Consider the following 20,737-nt stretch of genomic DNA (forward strand, 5'->3'; position numbering starts at 1 on the left):
AGCTTTATATATTAGATATATACACACACACACACACATATACACATTATTTACACACGTGTACATATATATATATATATATATATATATATATATATATATATATATACACAGTATATGTGCATAATATATATACAGTATATGTGTGTTTATATACTGTAAATCAAAAAATTTACAACCGATGGCACTGTAGCCAATCTCCCTGGATGTGGACGGAAGAGAAAACTTGATGAAAGGTTACAACGCGGGATAGTCTGGATGCTGGATAAGCCGCCTCAACCAAGATCCAAAGAAATTCAAGCCGTCCTGCAGGCTCAGGGGGCATCAGTGTCAGCGTAAACTATCCGGCCACATCTGAATGAAATGAATTGCTATGGAGGAGACCCAGGAGGATCCCACTGCTGACACAAAGACATGAAAAAACTAGACTGCAGTTTGCCAAACTATGTGAGTAACCAAAATCCTTCTGAGAAAGTGTCTTGTTGACAGATGAGACCAAGATAGAGCTTTATGGTAAAGCGCCTCATTCTACTGTTTAACGAAAATGGAATGAGACCTACAAAGAAAAGAGCACAGTACCTACAGTCACACATGGTGGAGGTCAGAGATGTTTTGGGTTTGTTTTGCTGCCTCTGGCACTGGGGGCCCTGACTGTGTGAAAGAAATCATGAAATATGAAGATTACCAAATGATTTTGGGTGGCAATGTAGGTTAGGCCTAGGATCGGCAAACTGTGGCACTCCACACGTGCACTAACAGCTGGGATGCTGGGAGTTATTTTCCCAACAGCTGGAGTGCTGACCGTCGTCTCCATTGCTTATACTCCCGCCAAACCTTTCCATTATATCTCACATCACCGACATAAAGCGTGACTCGTACAAATGATAATTAGGGAGAAAAGCAAATGTAAAACATGGTCCGCAGCTCGCGGAGATTAACGGCGAAGACATCTGTAATAAGTATTTGGGACGGCTTTCTTTGCCAAGTGAAACAATGAGAAGCTCCGATCTGTGGAATGTAATTACGCCGCCGTAATGTAATTGTTTGGTATTGTTGAGCAAGGAGCGTACAAATGTTAATTCATTTAGCCACCGGATGCACCAGTTCATTTCGGTCTGCGCCTGTCATGTTAATCTCCATCAATCGGTTTGATAGTAGGAAAAGAGGACAAAAGGCAGAAGTTTATTAGAAGAAGGAAAAAAAATAAAAAGGTTTTAGGCCTTGTGCCCACAGTGCATTTTTTTGCGTTTTTTTTCCTAGTGTTTTACTTGCTTTTTAATCAATAAAGCAAAGAAAACTCATCCTCGCTTGCTGTGCCCACGTTGCTTCTTTTTTCCTTGCTGTTTTTGTTGCTGAAAAAAGAAGTAACAGGTCAATTGTTTCTGCGTTTTTTCATGCAGTCCTCCCTAATTTTGATACCAAGCCTGACAGCTAGGGGTCGGTATTCTTCTCAGACTGGGGAGGCCCATGGTTATTAGGCCACTCCTCAGCCAAAAAATAGCGGCCTGCAGCCACACAAAATTGCCGAATCCATTAGATACATACTGATGTATGTAAAGCGCTGGAATTAATAGCGCTATATAAATCAATAAATACTATTATTCATAATAATAATAATAAAAATAATAATATTATTATTATTCATAATAATAATATGTAACAATCACAGAACTTTACCCGGCTCTTCCTGATTACCCTGGTGCGGTGGCAATTGGGGTAATAAGGGGTTAATAACTGCACACTGCTGCTTCTAAGCCCTAGATTAGTAATGGACGGGGTCTATGAGATCCCCCCCATAACTAATATATAAGTAAAAATAACTAAATATAAAACACTGTAAAACTCCTTTATTTGAAATAAAAGGAAAATACCTTACACCAGATCTTACACCACTTAATTACCCCCAAAACACCCCTGCAAGTCCAACGTAATCCACATGAGGTCCCACGACGATTCAGCTCTGCTACATCTGAAATTACAGCACGCGATCATGGAACATGACTGAACGCTGTAACTACAGGCAGAGAGTGAACCATGATCAGTGGTGACATCACTTAGGTTAGTTGCGATCACAGCTGGACGATCACCTGTGACCACAGGTAGCCTGAGTGACGTCACAAGGTGAATCAAGTTCATGCCGGCGGATCACTGGGGTTTTCTGCAGATCTGTCGGCATGAACTCGATTCACCTTGTGACATCACTCAGGTTAGTTGCGGTCACAGCTGGACATTCACTTGTGACCGCAGGTGTGACATCACAAGGTGAATCGAGTCCATGCCGGCAGATCTGCAGGAAACCCCAGTGATCCTCCGGCATGAACTTGATTCACCTTGTGACGTCACTCAGGATAGTTGTGGTCACAACTGGACATTAACAAGGTGAATCGAGTTCATGCCGGCGGATCACCGGGGTTTCCTGCAGATCCGCTGGCATGAACTTGGTTCACCTTGTGATGTCACTGGGGTTCCCTGCACTTAGGCCTCACTGTCTTTACTGCAGGACCTTGCTGGAGGGAACTCCAGTGATATATGTGCCCTGGTCTGTGAGGCAATCTGTGCCTCAGTAACCCGGGGTCATCATGGTGACGACCCTGGATTACTATGGCAGCGATTGGGCCCCCGTGATTGCATTCCAGGGACCCGATCACCAGGGAGAGGTAAGAGATAGACACCCAGACACAAGCGGACAACTCAAGGACACACAAGTCTCCTTTATTTTTTTAGAGGGAATACTCTTTAAAGAAACAAGAATTTCTATTTGGTATTCTTAGAATTTATGAGCTATTGAACCGGCGAGAAAAGACAGCTGTATTACGGAGCGCTGACCCCATTTCAATTACTTCTTCCTGTCCACATAGAGAACAATATAATAAAATATAGATCAGCCGGAATTACAATGGCGCGCGCTTTATTTTGCTCATCGGTGAACCATAACCAGCCGGCACGCAGTCACATCTCGCCAGTACAGTGCGACTTCACTGACGGATAATCTGTATGGGAAAAACGTATTACTGGGTAGGAAAGAAAATGGGAATGAAAGAAAAAAGTATCAACCCAGAATACGATTTTTTTTATTTTTGTCCCTGAAATTTGCCGTAAAAAAAATAGATATATTTGTGTTATTTTCTGAACATTCCAGAATGCACGTTACAATATCATTTTATAAATTGTAGGTTTTATTACGTTTAGGTGCTTTTTTCCCATTATCGAAAACATTTATGTTTATTTTTTGTTCAAAATTGTCTTTTTTTTAATTTATTTTTATTGCGTATTCTAATATAAAGGTATGTGCATAAGAAATCTTTTTTAGCGGAGTTTTCAGAGCAGAAATTGAGCAGAACTTAAATAAATTTTTGGGAAGGATTTGGAGAGTTTCTTCTTAGCTTCTGCTCCAAAAACTCGCCAAAAAAGCTCTGGGTCCATTGTTGGTATCAAGTGAATCAGTCAAATTAAAATGGTCTCTTGCAGGGATGACGGAGACGAGCTCTAGCGTCACCTATTGGAAGTAGCAATCCTAAAAGTCAAAAGTGGCTCTTTAACGAGCCTTGTCATATGACCTAGGATTTATGCCAGATCAGAATCTCAATTTCCAGACACAGTGTTTCGGGGTGATTGCCCCTCATCAGTGCAAAGTATGAGATCTGATCTGGCTGAATGAGAAGCTATAGTGGGTTCATATGAAAAGGCTCGTTAAAGGGTCACTTTTGACTTTTAGGATTGCTACTTCCAATAGGTGGCACTAGAGTTTGTCTCCTTCTTTCCTGAAGAGATAATTTGAATACTGACCTCAGTAGAGCTTCTCATTCAGCCAGATCAGATCTCATACTTTGCACTGATGAGGGACAATCATCCCGAAACACTATGTCTGCAATTTGAGGTTCTGATCTGGCATAAATCCTAGGTCATATGAAAAGGCTCGTTAAAGGGTTACTTTTGACTTTTAGGATTGCTACTTCCAATAGGTGGCACTAGAGTTTGTCTCCTTCCTCCCTGAAGAGACAATTTGAATATTATCTAGAGGAGGATTGCAGCTATAAGTCTCCTCACTGGCAGCCAGATTGGTTTGTCAGTCTCCGCAAGGAGAAAAGTTTTCCCCTTAGACCTCAGTCAAATTAAGGAATCTGTCACAGGTGACAGACAGTCCTGTGGTGTCCGGCTATAGAAGGTCACAATGTTTGATTGCACAAGCTGCTCCGTGATCTTCTATTATTTCTTAGTGTTCATCCCTTTCCCTTTAGGAACTCCCAGTGTTCCTCAGCCTATCAGCTGCTTTTCATCAGGACTTTCCTTATGTCTTTATATACCTTCACTTCCTATTACTTGGTGCTGATGATAGCTCATATACCTTTTACAAGTCTTCAGTGCAAGCAGGCGGCTTGTATACATTTGGAGAAACTTTATTGTTGTTGCTGTTCCTCTCCCTGAGTCTTCTTAGAGATAGCTTGTTAGTTCACTTCCCCTGGTTGGTGCTTGGTTCTAGTGATAGCTCATATACTTTTTATAAGTCTTCAGTGCAAGCAGGTGGCTTGCATACATCTGAAGAGTCTTGGTGGTTGTTGTAGTTCCTCTCCCCGAGTCATCTGGAGATAAGTTGTTTGTGGTTTTCCCTTGTTTGTTATCCCTGTGTGTTCTTTAGAGCTTTCCATCCGCATCCTACTTCGGGCCCAGATCAGGGACAGCCTAGGGCCAGGTATCTAGCCCGGCGCATAGGTGAAGAACCTATCTAGGGCGGTGAGGGAACCCAGAGCCCAGCAGTAAGCTTTTACAGGGGCCGCCATGTCCCCTTCCCTAGACACAGGGTTTCCCTTCCCTTTCCCCGTTCTCTTGGTACTTCTCCATACCTAGCAAGACAGAATCAATGTAAACAAGAGATGCACGAATTGATTTGAGGCAAATGAAATTAACGTTAAATGTCACCCAAACATTTTTTGATTTGCCAAAACCCAGTTTTTGCTTTAGATTCAATTTGCTTGAACTAATTAGATCCTATACACAGTGGAAAACCAGCGACCCAGCGGAAAACCAAAAGGCCAGCGGAAAACCAGAGGGCCAGCGTAAAACCAACGGGCCAGCGGAAAACCAATGAGCCAGTGAAAAACCAAAGGGCCACCGGAAAACCAAAGGGCCACCGGAAAACCAAAGGGCCACCGGAAAACCAAAGGACCAGCGGAGAACCAACGAGCCAGCGGAAAACCAACAGACCAGCGGAAAACCAACGGGCCAACGGAAAAACAATGAGCCAGCGAAAAACCAAAAGGCCAGCGAAAAACCAACGGGCCAGCGGAGAACCAAAGGGCCAGCGGAAAACCAAAAGGGCCAGCGGAAAACCAAAAGGGCCAGCGGAAAACCAAAAGGGCCAGCGGAAAACCAAAAGGGCCAGCGGAAAACCAAAAGGGCCAGCGGAAAACCAAAGGGCCAGCGGAAAACCAAAGGGGCCAGCGGAAAACCAAAGGGCCAGCGGAAAACCAAAAGGGCCAGCGGAAAACCAAAAAGGCCAGCGGAAAACCATCGAGCCAGAGGAAAACCATCGAGCCAGAGGAAAACCATCGAGCCAGAGGAAAACCAGCGAGCCAGCGCAAAACCAACGGGTCAGCGGAAAACCACCGGGCCAGTGGAAAAGCAGCACGCCAGCGGAAAACCAGCACACCAGCGGAAAACCAGCACACCAGCGGAAAACCAGCACACCAGCGGAAAACCAGCACACCAGCGGAAAACCAGCACACCAGCGGAAAACCACCGGGCCAGCAACAAGCCAGTGAAAAACCAACGGGCCAGCAGAAAGCCAATGGGTCAGTAGAAAACCAACGCGCCAGCGGAAAACCAACGAGCCGGCGTGAAAGCCAGGTGGGAAGATTTGGTGTCAGGACATGTGAGGGGCAACTAAAGTATAGTATAATTTTGCCTCTCTATCCAGAACCCAGTGCATAATTGGCTTATTCAATGATATAAATCAAACTTTCCACCCAAATTCAAGCAAATCGAATTCAAGGACATTTTGCAACTCGGATTTCGGGAGATTTGGCTCTCTCTTGTGTTAACCACTCTTCATGTAGTAGAGTAGGGGTTAAAAAATGCCACCTTTGCTCATTAATAGAAACTCTAGACATTTTGTCCAAGTATATAATGCGACTGCGCAGTCCCTTTACTTAGCGTACACTTTGCCTTGCTCGACAATGCTGATCAAAGCACATTTAATGCACAATCCTGACATCTCCTAACAAATTGTGTCTATATAAAGAAGTGCTGCGTGCTGCAGCTGTTGAGTAAATCGCGCGTATTGCTGCGCACACCTGCTCCTGGTACCTGCGTCCAGCTGTTGTACATCAGGGATCCTTGCTGTAAGCGCAATCAATCCTTACATGTCAGGACCAAGAATTCATGATACTTGCACAAATTCTACACCTCCTGTGTATTTGCTGGACTATACCATAATGCAGGTTATTAGATCGGCCAACCATAGTTTCCTCCTGGCTTGACCCCTTTTCTGTAGTTAAATTCTGCGCTGTGCCACCATTACCACTGTTGGCGGCGCATGCGCAATGCTAGTGTGATGATGTCTTTGTTAACACAATGTCGGAGTCAGAGCATGTGTGTACCGAGATCTCCGGCGCCATTTCATTGAAGACACTGCGGGAAAAAAAAAAAGTATGAGTGGCATCGGCGCATGCGCAGATTGAATTTTGTTATTTGACCTGATGACACTGAGTCTTTTCCACCGTGTCTTCAATAAAATGGCGCCAGACATCAAAGTACACATGCATGCACTGACTCCGAAGCCATCTTATTGAAGACACTGTGGAGAAGACTATGAGAGGCATCACTGAATGTGCAGATTGAATATTTGATTTTTTTTCTATTTGCGCATGCGCTGATGACACTCACAGTCATCTCCATAGTGTCTTCAATAAAATAGCGCCGGAGATAGCGGTACACGCATGCGCTGGTTTCGTCACCATTTTTTCGAAGACACTGTGGAGAAGACTATGAGAGGCATCGCTGAATGTGCAGATTGAATATTTGATTTTTTTTTCTATTTGCGCATGCACTGATGATGCTCACAGTCTTCTCCACAGTGTCTTCAAGAAAATGGCGCCAGAGATCAAAGTACACGCATGCGCTGACTCCGGCGCCATTTTATTGAAGACACTGTGGAGAAGACTGAGAGGCATCGGTGTATGAACTGATTGAATCTTTGAATATATTTTTTTCATCTGCGCATGCACTGATGACACTCACAGTCTTCTCCACTGTGTCTTCAATAAAATAGCGCCGGAGATAGTGGTACACGCATGCGCTGACTCCGGCGCCATTTTATTGAAGACACTGTGGAGAAGACTGAGAGGCATCGGTGTATGAACTGATTGAATCTTTGAATATATTTTTTTCATCTGCGCATGCACTGATGACACTCACAGTCTTCTCCACTGTGTCTTCAATAAAATGGCGCCAGAGATCAAAGTACACGCATGCGCTGACTCCGGCGCCATTTTATTGAAGACACTGTGGAGAAGACTGAGAGGCATCGGTGTATGAACTGATTGAATCTTTGAATATATTTTTTTCATCTGCGCATGCACTGATGACACTCACAGTCTTTTCCACTGTGTCTTCAATAAAATAGGGCCGGAGATAGTGGTACACGCATGCGCTGGTTTCGTCACCATTTTTTTAAGACACTGTGGAGAAGACTATAAAAAGCATTGGCGCATGCGCAGATTGAACCTTTTCTTTTTCACCTATGCATGCGCTGATGACGCTCATGATCTTCTATACAGTGTCTTCAATAAAATGGCGGCGGAGATCGCGATACAGGCATGCGCTGATTTCGGCACCATTTTATTGAAGACACTGTGGACAAGACTATGAGAAACATCGGCGCATGCGCAGATTAATTTTTTTGTTTTTACCTGCTCCTGCGCTGATGGCGCTCACAGTCTTCTCCACAGTATGCGCCGATTCCGGTGACATTTTAATGAGGAATCATCACACTAGCATTGCGTATGCGTGCCAACAGCGGCAATGGCTGCGCAGCATGAAATTTAAATAATGAAAACAGGACAATCCAGTACGATGCAGGAGGAGAAATAACAGAGAACGCAACACACAAAGGTCCCCGCCCCACTGCACAAGTCAAAGAATGCACCAATTTCTGGACCTCTAGGAACATTTTTTTTCTGCAATTAAAGATTCATTCTGAAAACTAAAAGGTATGATTTTATTCACCGTGCTAGCGCCAGTATGGCACTGCCTGTACTTTATAAGGAAAAGTCCTGCTGGTTGGTTCTCTTTAAAAATAAAGGGCGGCAGTAATTAAAGAGCATCACCACCAGGATTTTCCTATATATCCTAAAGCCAGTACTATACTGGCGCTATCATGCTGATTCTATACATACCTTTAGTTGTGGGATCGGATGTATAGTTTCTGAAATACAGGCAAGTAAAGTTTTTGAAATGCGCTGTTATTTGATTGATAGGTGCAACGGAATATCTAATAGATGGGTCGGGTTTTGCTAGTTATTCCCACCCCTGTCTGCCTGCCTGTCTCAGTTATTACAGGGGGAGGAAAGACAGGGGAGAGGCAGGACAAGGGGGAGAGGCAGGACAGAGGAAAGAGGCAGGACAGGGGAAAGAGGCAGGACAGGGGGGAGAGGCAGGACAGGGGGGAGAGGCAGGACAGGGGGGAGAGGCAGGACAGGGGGGAGAGGCAGGACAGGGGGGAGAGGCAGGACAGGGGGGAGAGGCAGGACAGGGGGGAGAGGCAGGAAAGGGGGGAGAGGCAGGAAAGGGGGGAGAGGCAGGAAAGGGGGGAGAGGCAGGAAAGGGGGGAGAGGCAGGACAGGGGGGAGAGGAAGGACAGGGGGGAGAGGAAGGACAGGGGGGAGAGGAAGGACAGGGGGGAGAGGAAGGACAGGGGGGAGAGGAAGGACAGGGGGGAGAGGAAGGACAGGGGGGAGAGGAAGGACAGGGGGGAGAGGAAGGACAGGGGGGAGAGGAAGGACAGGGGGGAGAGGAAGGACAGGGGGGAGAGGAAGGACAGGGGGGAGAGGAAGGACAGGGGGGAGAGGAAGGACAGGGGGGAGAGGAAGGACAGGGGAAAGAGGCAGGACAGGGGGGAGAGGCAGGACAGGGGGGAGAGGCAGGACAGGGGGGAGAGGCAGGACAGGGGGGAGAGGCAGGACAGGGAGGAGAGGCAGGACAGGGGGGAGAGGCAGGACAGGGGGGAGAGGCAGGAAAGGGGGGAGAGGCAGGAAAGGGGGGAGAGGCAGGAAAGGGGGGAGAGGCAGGAAAGGGGGGAGAGGCAGGAAAGGGGGGAGAGGCAGGAAAGGGGGGAGAGGCAGGACAGGGGGGAGAGGAAGGACAGGGGGGAGAGGAAGGACAGGGGGGAGAGGAAGGACAGGGGGGAGAGGAAGGACAGGGGGGAGAGGAAGGACAGGGGGGAGAGGAAGGACAGGGGAAAGAGGAAGGACAGGGGGGAGAGGAAGGACAGGGGGGAGAGGAAGGACAGGGGGGAGAGGAAGGACAGGGGGGAGAGGCAGGACAGGGGGGAGAGGCAAGACAGGGGGGAGAGGCAGGACAGGGGGGAGAGGCAGGACAGGGGGGAGAGGCAGGACAGGGGGGAGAGGCAGGACAGGGGGGAGAGGCAGGACAGGGGGGAGAGGCAGGACAGGGGGGAGAGGCAGGACAGGGGGGAGAGGCAGGACAGGGGGGAGAGGCAGGACAGGGGGGAGAGGCAGGACAGGGGGGGAGAGGCAGGACAGGGGGGAGAGGCAGGACAGGGGGGAGAGGCAGGACACGGGGGAGAGGTAGGACAGGGGGGAGAGGCAGGACGGGGGGGGGGAGAGGCAGGACAGCGGGGAGAGGCAGGACAGCGGGGAGAGGCAGGACAGGGGGAGAGGCAGGACAGGGGGGAGAGGCAGGACAGGGGGGGGGAGAGGAAGGACAGGCAGCACACGGGCGGGAATAACTAGCAAAACCCGACCCACCTATTAGATATTCTGCAGCACCTATCAATCAAGTAATAGTATATTTCACAAACTTTACTTGCCTACATTTCAGAAAGTATACATCCGATCTCACAACTAATGGTATATATAGAATCAGCATGACAGCATCAGTATGGGCGGCATGGTGGCTCAGTGGTTAGCACTGCAGTCTTGGGTTCAAATCCCACCAAGGACAACATCTGCAAGGAGTTTGTATGTTCTCACCGTGTTTGCGTGGGTTTCCTCCGGGGTCTCCGGTTTCCTCCCACACTTGAAAGACATACAGATAGGGACTCTAGATTGTGAGCCCCAATGGGGACAGTGTTGCCAATATATGTAAAGTGCTATGGAATTAATAGCGCTATATAAATGAATAAAATTATTATTATTATTAATTATATAGCCCTGGCTTTAGTTTATATATGAAAATCCTGCTGGTTGGTCCTCTTTAAATTCTGATATTATGTCCTATCCTTGCACATATCACAATATATCCGTTTTGCTTGGAGTGTCTCTTTCAAAAGCAATACTCTAAAAACATTCTCCGCTAATAAATATATGCCTTGGAGCCATTTCTGTTCCAAGCTAAACAGTGTCATGCAAAAGGGAGCCTTTCAGCTTTATAACCTTCCGGAGCCGTTATACAGGAGATACCTCACTGCATTTGCCATTCAGTAATCATGGGATATTGTCTGACAATCCTCTTTAAAACTACTGATGGTGGCTCTAGAACCGGTCACCCAACTTTCCTTGAAACAGAGAACTATTGAGTGAGTCAACGCCATGACAGTAGACAGTGATTTGGTAGAGTCGGAGGATTTGTCAGCAGTCTGCCTGGCGTGCTCCCTTGGTGACCATCAAAACAAAAGACAGGAGCACAAACTTCACCAGAGTCTTATTCACACATATTTCACTCCCGAAGACCCTTTATCGAGTCTGAATTGTATGACCTTGGAAGACTGCGTCTGCTGCCTGAATTACCTGGATACGTCTCATATTCTGTGCTGCGCTGAAATATGTGGCCTTGAATGATTAGAAAAGAAAATACGGTAACATGAAAAGAATCCGGTCTTTGTATCTCTGTGCGGCATAATGGGAGATACACAATGTTGCATCGTTATTAGGGGAGAGTTTAAAGAACGCACAGCTTCCGAACATCTAATTAAAAGTTTGAATTTACATAATATTTTCCGAAACTTAATAAATACTTTCTTATCTTGAGTTTGAGACATTTTTATACAATTCAGCTTTGATGTAAAGTTTCGGTTTACAGTCGTCAGTCCATCATTGACTTCCTTTGACCTGAAGATTTGCACCAAGACGCAGGCATTTTGTGGTTGTGTCTTCCCCCGTTATGCTGTACATGGTGGAGGTGAGATGTGAATGCTCCGGTGTCAGCACAGCTTCTATCCTGTGCTGCGTTCTGCTTCTACAGCCCATGAGGGATCTCTTCCAACTTCCCAATATAGGAAAAGTACAAAGTAGGTGGCACGTAGGTGGCATGGTTGACCGTAATCAGCTGATGGAGGCTCCTACCCGGAGCCAAAAACCGGTTTGTGATCGGTCAGCTTGTGGACTTCAAAAAGTAACCGCCACACCGCCAATTCCTCCAACTTCCGAATATATACTTGTGCTAAAGTGTGTGATTTCTCCACCCCTTCTAAGGCAAAGTTCTCAATATACAACTTATACGATTCCTCCTTCCTCCTCTTTTCTTTTCCTCCTCCTCCATCTACAGCCTGCATGGTCTCCCCTTCCTGAAGACTTGGATGCTTTCTCCCCTCTCCACAATATGTTCTGCTGTGTAGAGAAAGAAAGGAAGGGGGCCAGCAGAGAAATCCGAAACATGTCATGCGATGTTCGGCTCTGCAACGGCGGTGTCAGACTCTCTTCACACTACGAGTCTGACAACCCACCTGAGGCTTCTGAATTGTTTACCCAGAGCCGAGTGTCGACTCAGGTTTACTAGTAGGAGTAAAGCTGGGCTCAACTGTTATATGGGGGAGGTGCTATAAAGGAAAAACTCAGGCTTACTAGTCTTCAGCCCTGCAGTAGTTAATTCTTGCAGAATGGTGAGCAGAAACTAGGAGCTCAGGTTGCTAACTGCCACGTGCAGCTGCCTCCTTCCAGTATGTGCCGATGATAGCTTCAACATATGCTCCAGCGATCCCGGTCTGGTTGTTGCTCCTGTTTATGGTGATCTGTGTTCGCTTCTGAGTGGTGTGAACGTTGCCCTGTTGAGCATTACTTTCTTTCCTTTTCGTTGTTCCACTGTATACATATTGTCTCTCCTTTGTGTTTTGAGTACAGTGTGTACAAGTTTTTGTTCTCCCTTGTCCATGTCATTTTTGTGAGGTTTTGTTACTGTGTTTCTGGCCTGCCCCAGGGTGCGGGAAAGGGGAAGGTAAGATCAGGGCTCAAACAGGAATCAGGGTCAAGCTGGGTGCTCGGACCTGGCTACCTTCAAGCCTACCTACAAGATAAGGGTCAGCGCAGGGTTTTGAGTCTGAGGGCCAACCATTGGGCCCCTCTTCTTTCATTACATACCCTGTGACAAAACAACCAGGAGCTGAGAGCTGTCAATTCTCTTTTAAGAGAAGCATTATAGCCTGCTCTGTTAAGGAGATACACAGAGACTACAGCAGCAAAATGCTAGCACATTTTTAACAAAGACCATTTATCTTCAACTTATATGCAGAAGCTATTGTCAAAAAGGCTGGACATGCCAAAAAAGAAGGAATGAAGATTGCTGGACGCATTATGAACAATCTTAAATACGCAGATGACACAACATTGACAGCAACAAGTATAGAAGGAATGAAGGACTTATTACAAAGTGTCAAGATGGAAAGCTCGAACATTGGACACCTACTCAGTAAAAAGAAGACAAAGATATTGACCCCTGCCAGGTACGACCATGACACATCTGAGATGGACAGCGACAAACTGGAAGTTGTAAAGGACTTCAACCTACTTGAATGCAGCGATGACACCAGAAGCAATAGCTATGGGCAAATAAGCAAGGAATTCACTAGACAAGGTCCTGAAATCAAGGAACATTTCACTGGTGATGAAGACACGGCTCCTACATAGTTTGGTCTCGGCTCGTACATAGTCTGGTCTTTTCTGTATTAGCATACGGATGTGAAACCTGGACAATTAAGAAACAAAACAGAAGAAGAACAAATGTGGTGCATGAGAAGAATGTTGTGAATACCATGGATGGCAAGAAGGACAAACAAATCAATTTTGGAACAAATCAAGCCAATCATGTCACTCGAAGCAAGGATCACCAAGCTACGACTTGCCTACTTTAGAAACATCAAACGAAGAAGAGAGCAATCACTGGAGAGGGACGTCATGGTCAAAAGAATAGAAGGAACAAGACGAAGAGGAAGACGAACAAACCAATGGCTTGATACAATCAATAAAACGGTGGAGAAGACCCTGGTGGACCTACCTAGGCGGAGAAGACCCTAGTGGATTAATATAGGCAGAGAGGACCCTAGTAGACCAATCTAGGCGGAGAAGACCCTGTGGACCTACCTAGGCGGAGATGTGGACCTACCTAGGCGGAGAAGACCCTGGTGGACCTATCTAGGCAGAGAAGACCCTGGTGGATTTACCTAGGTGGAGAAGCTCCTGGTAGACCTATCTAGGCGAAGACCTTGGCGGATTTATCTAGGCAGAGAAGATGCTGGTGGAGCTATCTAGGCGGAGAAGACCCTGGTTGACCTATCTAGGCAGAGAAGACCCTGGTGGACCTATCTAGGCGGAGAAGACCCTGGTTGACCTATCTAGGCAGAGAAGACCCTGGTGGACCTATCTAGGCGGAGAAGACCCTGGTTGACTTATCTAGGCAGAGAAGACCCTGGTGAACCTATCTAGGCGGAGAAGACCCTGGTGGACCTATCTAGGCAGAGAAGACCCTGGTGGATTTACCTAGGTGGAGAAGCTCCTGGTAGACCTATCTAGGCGAAGACCTTGGCGGATTTATCTAGGCAGAGAAGATGCTGGTGGAGCTATCTAGACGGAGAAGACCCTGGTTGACCTATCTAGGCAGAGAAGACCCTGGTGGACCTATCTAGGCGGAGAAGACCCTGGTTGACCTATCTAGGCAGAGAAGACCCTGGTGGACCTATCTAGGCGGAGAAGACCCTGGTTGACCTATCTAGGCAGAGAAGACCCTGGTGAACCTATCTAGGCGGAGAAGACCCTGGTGGACCTATCTAGGCGGAGAAGACCCTGGTGGACCTATCTAGACGGAGAACACCCTGGTGGACCTATCTAGGCGGAGAACACCCTGGCGGACCTATCTAGGCTGCACAAGATTGATCATCCATGGTCCATCTATCAAGTTGCCATAGCTCGAGATCGAGCTGAAGGCCATTAAATACATTTTAGAAGTAGCATGAGAATTGGCTAGACATAGAAGATACACAGACTGTGGAGCAAAAAATTGGTTGGATGTTTTTTAAAAAAAAAAAAAAAAAAAAGACTATGTTAGGAGCAGCAGGACAACCAGCTACGTGAAGGAGTTATACAGAGAATACGTCAGCAAAATCCTAGGACATTTTTTAATGGAATCTATTTTAAAAAAAATTCTATATTGGAATTTAGGGAGCAAATGAATTTCTCATTTGCAGATCTGAAGACAGAATTGGTCACAGGATGAAGACAAGACACATGGGAAGCCACTTATTGCAGTCGGTAGAGGTTAGAGAGACCACATAGATTAAAACAGGACCTGAGAACGTGCCGCGCATCCGGAAATAATGGGTTACATTCATCTCTACGGCAAACAGAGAAAAAAGGATTCTAGTTGATGCCCATTTAAATCACCCCGTGCCTTCATATTTTACTGTGCGCGTCCATATTTACACTTGTCGCTGCACAGATTTCCTTACGTCTCCGGTAAGGTGAGTGATGAGCTCTGCGAGACGCGCTGGCTGCTTGTTTGCATTAGGTTTTGACATGATACAATTGTATTTCCTCTCAAATGTTACAGTGACAATATAATGTATGAGCATGTCAGCGCTCAGTGACTGCGGATATAATTCCAGGCTATGATTATACCATGCGTCTGCGACACACAGACTTATACATGACAAAGCCTCCGCATTAGATGATAACCTACAGCCACGCGCTGCTCTGCATATATCACGGCGGAATGTTAAACTGCAGGTAAATGTCACAAGTCAGTCATTCATCTTTAAGATGGTGTCACTTGGGAAGCACAAAAACGACAAGTCCTCCCGAGCTGCAGAGGTGTACAGCCTATCGATATTAACAGAGCCCTGCATGTAAAAGTATTAGTATGGCAAGAAAAATGACAATACCCCAAATTAAAAAAAAAAATAAAATAACCTCTATTTCTCTAAATTTACCCTCTATTCTAAACTTCCAGACTCAAATTGCAAAAGCAAAGTGTGCTGTCTGTCACTAGGTGGTGCTAGACACTACTTGTGTGGAGTGAATGGAGAGGTAGTCAAACAAGCCGAGGTCAGAAGCCAGGAGGTAGCGACAGGACAATGGGAGCAGATAGACGAGGTCAAGATAGAAGCCAAGGTCAGAAGCCAGGAGGTAGCGACAGGACAATGGGAGCAGACAGAGATGAGGTCAAGATACAAGCCGAGGTCAGAAGCTAGGAGGTAGCGACAGGACACTGGGAGTAGAGACTAGGTCAAGATACAAGCCAAGGTCAGAAGCCAAAAGGTAGCAACAGCACACTGGGAGCAAACAGAGACGAGGTCAAGATACAAGCCGAGGTCAGAAGCCAGGAGGTAGCAACAGGACACTGGGAGCAGACAGAGACAAGGTGAAGATACAAGCCGAGGTCAGAAGCCAGGAGGTAGCAACAGGATACTGGGAGCAGACAGAGACAAGGTCAAGATACAAGCCAAGGTCAGCCATGAGGTAGCAACAGGACACTGGGAGCAGAGACTAGGTCAAGATACAAGCCGAGGGTCAGGATTCCAGGAGAGTACACACAGGATACAGGAAGCAGGTGGGGACATGGTCAGGAGGAGGTCCGAGGTCAGAAGCCAAGAGGTAACAACAAAAACAGGGAGACAGTCAGGGAAGAGTCAACAACAGTTCAGAGTCAAGAGTCAAGATCATAGCACTAAGCACTATGGGAGTCGAGAGCACTACTGTATAACCAGGTAGTACAACTGGCAACGTTCCGGGCGAGCATGCTCCCCAATGAAGCAGAATGCTTGTAAAAACAATCAACTTTGCAATTTGCCTGTTATCAAAACTCCTCTCCATTCTGGAAAAATGGAAATATTTTTTTAGTTCTATAGTTTACTGCTTGCAGGTTTAGGTTATCAGCTGTGGGCAGATATCTACGCAAGGAGTGTGCATTTACAAGCTCTTTGCTTTAAAGGGAACCTGTCAGAAGACCTATCCCACTAAACCACCACCATGTCTATATCCAACGAGGTTAGGTCAGTCTGATTGGCCGGGCTCCGACACCCAGCACCCCCGCAGTTCAGCTGTTCTTGGTGTCGGCAGCTGGAAATGCTCAGTCAACTGAAAGTGGCCGTGTCTGGGTACTCCACGTCCGCCCACTATTGATTTAAATGGAAGCGGATGTGCAGTACCCGGCCGCAGCCACTATCAGAAGACGGAACAGCACCGGAACTGAGCATTTCCAGACACTGGCTGCTGACACCGGAACCAAGAACAGCTTAACGGCAGGGACCCCAACTGATCAGACATTGATGAGAGTATGTACAGGATAAAGGGAGCAGGCGGGGACCTGGTCAGGAGGAGGTCCGAGGTCAGAAGCCAGGAGGTAATGACAAAAAACAGGGAGACAGGCTGGGAAGAGTCAACAACCGTCCAGAGTAAGATCAGATCACTAAACACTACGGGAGCCGAGAGTACTACTGTAGATAGGAAGTACGACTGGCGATGTTCCGGGTGAGGCCATAAAAGAAGTGGAAAACCTCTTGAACCCTATTGCCGGAGATCGTACACCTGGCTTGACTGAGGTCTTGGCATTGAGGTAGAACGTTGTGCACATGAGCGAGATTTGCAAAGTTGGCGCTGCCATCGCTCTTGCACATCATATCCTTCATGATGGCGGTATTGGTGGCTAGTGCAGCAGCAGGCAGATTCCCTTTAAAGCTTGTAAGCTATTCGGATCACCATATTTTGGAGCTTCAGCGCTCCTCTGATGCTCCAGAGGAAAAGCTGACTCAGCGACGCAGGTCCGAACGGTCAATCATTCAGGAGCGCAACGCCCCCCAACAAGCAGAAAGACGGAAACTGTGCAGAAGATCGGCGCTTAGCACGCTCCTTTATTCACCGGAGAAGCTAAATGCAAAGAATATTTATTTTTTCAAGACAATGGAGCGGTTGACAATGTTGCAACATGTATTAAAAAGTGGAAACAAATTATGGTAATTACTGAAGTTTTGTGCTTACAGCGTTATTTGGAAATCACCGGTTGCCACTTTGTGATTTCCATCTCCCGTTCTAATGTCAGGAGTCATTTTCTGGCATTTGAAAAGCTTATGAATACAATTGATCTTTCCCGACAATGAACATTAAAAAAAAGAAGGCGTTTTACATAAATAAAAAACGTAGGCGCAGACCCATATACCACGCCGGCGGAACGCGAGAGCGCCGCTAATGAGCGCCGTAATTTGCGTGTCACCGCTAGATAAATATTTACAAGTCACCGGAGCAGAAATAAATGACTCGGATTTGTCTTCTCTTTAATCAGGAACAAGAAAAAAATTAAGAAAAAAAAAAGCTAAATGAGTCTTATAAATATTAGATACGGCTAAGTGTTTTCGTTTAATATTTCTTTATTGTTTTCAAGAAAAATTATATAACAAAGCATGAATATAGATAATTTTGTAGTGCCCGGTTTTACAGAATATGGAAAAGTTGCAGTTTGGTCTGGGCATTTAAATCTTATACAGCATATACTACAGTGAACTTTATCGTAGGTCTTACAAGAAAAATTCTTCATAACATCCTTAAAGGGAACCTGTCAGCAGAAATTTCCCCTAAAACCTAACAGATTCCCCCTCTGCAGCTCCTGGGCGGCATTCTAGAAAGGTCCCTGTTATTATTGTGGCCCCTTTCTGACCAAAAAAAAAGAGTTTATAAAGAGGTACCTTTTTGGCTTCGGATTCTATAAATCTGACACGGGGGCGGGCAGCCTGATGGCCGTTATTCTGCCCCCTGGTCCTGTATGCCGCCCCCATCGCTGATTTCCATACTTCTGGACGCCGCCCACTGCTCCAGCCATCCCCGCGCATGCCCAGTGCCAGTCTCACGGGACTGAGCACTGTGACTGCTGGTGACGTGTGCGCAGGCAAGTGATTATGGGCGGGACTGTGACTGTTATCAGCAAGTACCCGCCCATAATTTCGTGAGCGCGCAAACCTCTCCAGCGTCACACTGTGCTCAGTGTAGATGCTAGACTGTATGGGCTGCTTCCAGGGATGACGTCCCTTTGTCACGTGATAGGGGCGTGTTCAAAATACTATCACGTGACAAAGGGACGTCATCCCTGGAAGCAGCCCATACAGTCTAGCATCTACACTGAGCACAGTGTGACGCTGGAGAGGTTTGCGCGCTCACGAGATTATGGGCGGGTACTTGCTGATAACAGTCACAGTCCCGTCCATAATCACTTGCCTGCGCACACGTCACCAGCAGTCACAGTGCTCAGTCCCGTGAGACTGGCACTGGGCATGCGCGGGGATGGCTGGAGCAGTGGGCGGCGTCCAAAAGTATGGAAATCAGCGATGGGGGCGGCATACAGGACCAGGGGGCAGAATAACGGCCATCAGGCTGCCCGCCCCCGTGTCAGATTTATAGAATCCGAAGCCAAAAAGGTACCTCTTTATAAACTCTTTTTTTTGGTCAGAAAGGGGGCACAATAATAACAGGGACCTTTCTAGAATGCCGCCCAGGAGCTGCAGAGGGGGAATCTGTTAGGTTTTAGGGGAAATTTCTGCTGACAGGTTCCCTTTAATGACATCTTATCCCAAGTATATATCAATCGTTTATCTTTTGTTCTATTTAATATGTAGATGCCAATATCATTCTGTATAATCTTGCCATATATTTCAACAAGTAAACCTATGTACACTAATTAGATAAGCAAGAGAAGGAAAAGAGGGGAAAGAAAGAAAAGCAAGGGATGAAAGGAGAAGAAGAGAGAGAAAGAAGGAAAACACGAGAAAGAGAGAAGGGGAGATTCTGTAGGGTTCTGTAACGTGGCACCATGCCATCCTCCCATCAGGAGGGCCACTTCGCTCCGCCAAACATCAATGTGGCAGCGTGCCCGTGAGTAACCAGGATTGGAATTGTTGTGTTTCTCTGAATTGAAGCCACGGATACCAGGTGGAAAAGCATAGTGAGTCTCTCCCTTCATCAAATGCTCTTATCTCTTCCAAACGTCTCAGGGCATCCATAGCCCCCACCCAGTCTGCTCTTCTCAATGTATAGGTGGACCTCCAATGTTTCGGTATGATCTGTCTCATTGAGATCATGAAGTATGAGAGCAGACCTCTCTTCGCCTTAGAGATTGCCCCCCCGTACATTGAGAAGAGTGCCACTTCCGGCGAGGGTGTCACTCCCACTTGATGTAAATGATTATAGAGAGCAAAGACGTGTTCCCATAATCCCTGGATCCCTGGACAAGACCACCAAACATGCAGCATTGTGCCCACCGAGGTCTGACACCTCCAGCAAGTGTCTGAGACCTCTGGAAACATTCTGTGGAGCCTGGTGGGTGTCCTGTACCACCGTGCGAGGATTTTATAGTTGAGTTCCTGCATTCTACATGAGTTGGTGGATTTGTGTGTCAGGTTAAATGACTTATACCACTGTTCTTTGGAAAAAGTCTTTCTCAGTTCTGACTGCCATTGCCCTACATACTCGGGCAGGTCCCCCCCCCCGTCCCTCCAGACACTGTTATGTTGCAGATTATCGAGACTGTGTGGGGAGGTGTTTCTCGAAGGAAACATAGTCTGTCAAATGGAGTCAAGTCCTTATGCATCTCAGATCTCGGAGATAGAGAGTCTACAAAGCTACGTAGTTGTAAGTATTGAAACCAATGACTTGGCTCTCTTGGCCGGTCATCTAGCAAGGACAACAGTGGTCTGCAACCCTGTTGAGTAATGACATCTTTAACACGTGGGATCCCTCCCGTTGGCATTGAAATCAAGCTGGGACGGATTTCGTGAAGCCAGCATTGGAATGCAGGGTTGCCCACCAGTGGTGTCATAGGGCCCGGTTCCCCTGTCAGCCTATATCGCCTATTGGCCCTCCTCCATGCAGTAGCCAGAGACAAGAGAATCGGGGAAATTCCCAGGGTCTCCAAGTTGATTCTAGATGATAACCAGAAGATTCCCTGCGTCATGGTTGCGTGTAGATCACATTCAATCTCTACCCACAATTTTCTGTCCCTGTTATGGAGGAGATCCAGTATGCAATTGCCCACCGACGCCGCATCGTACGCTTTAAAATCAGGTAGCCCCACCCCTCCGCCCCAGCGAGACCTGTTCAACATGGAGTATTTCAGTCGGGGTCTGGTACCTCGCCATACAAAATTGCTGATCATCTTTTTTAACTTGAGGAAGAAGTTTTCTCCTAGATTCAATGGGATTGTTTGGAACATATATAGTATTTTGGGTAGGACATCCATTTTAATTGTATTGACTCTGCCAAACCACGAGATGGGGAGGTTATGCCAAGCCGTGAGGTCTTTTTGTATGTTTTTT

At 46.7% G+C, this 20,737-nt stretch overlaps 1 long non-coding RNA gene across 1 annotated transcript in view; it reads right to left on the reverse strand.

Annotated features, from left to right (window-relative positions):
• The window catches only part of LOC142254207 (uncharacterized), a 155,996-nt gene that overhangs the window by 45,430 nt on the left and 89,829 nt on the right, over positions 1–20,737 (reverse strand). The window contains exon 2 of the long non-coding RNA XR_012727207.1: positions 12,958–13,134. This is a non-coding gene — a long non-coding RNA (uncharacterized LOC142254207). The remainder of the gene's footprint in view (positions 1–12,957; positions 13,135–20,737) is intronic.

This window comes from Anomaloglossus baeobatrachus, chromosome 10 (genome assembly GCF_048569485.1).
Source record: "Anomaloglossus baeobatrachus isolate aAnoBae1 chromosome 10, aAnoBae1.hap1, whole genome shotgun sequence".
Lineage (NCBI taxonomy): Eukaryota > Metazoa > Chordata > Amphibia > Anura > Aromobatidae > Anomaloglossus > Anomaloglossus baeobatrachus.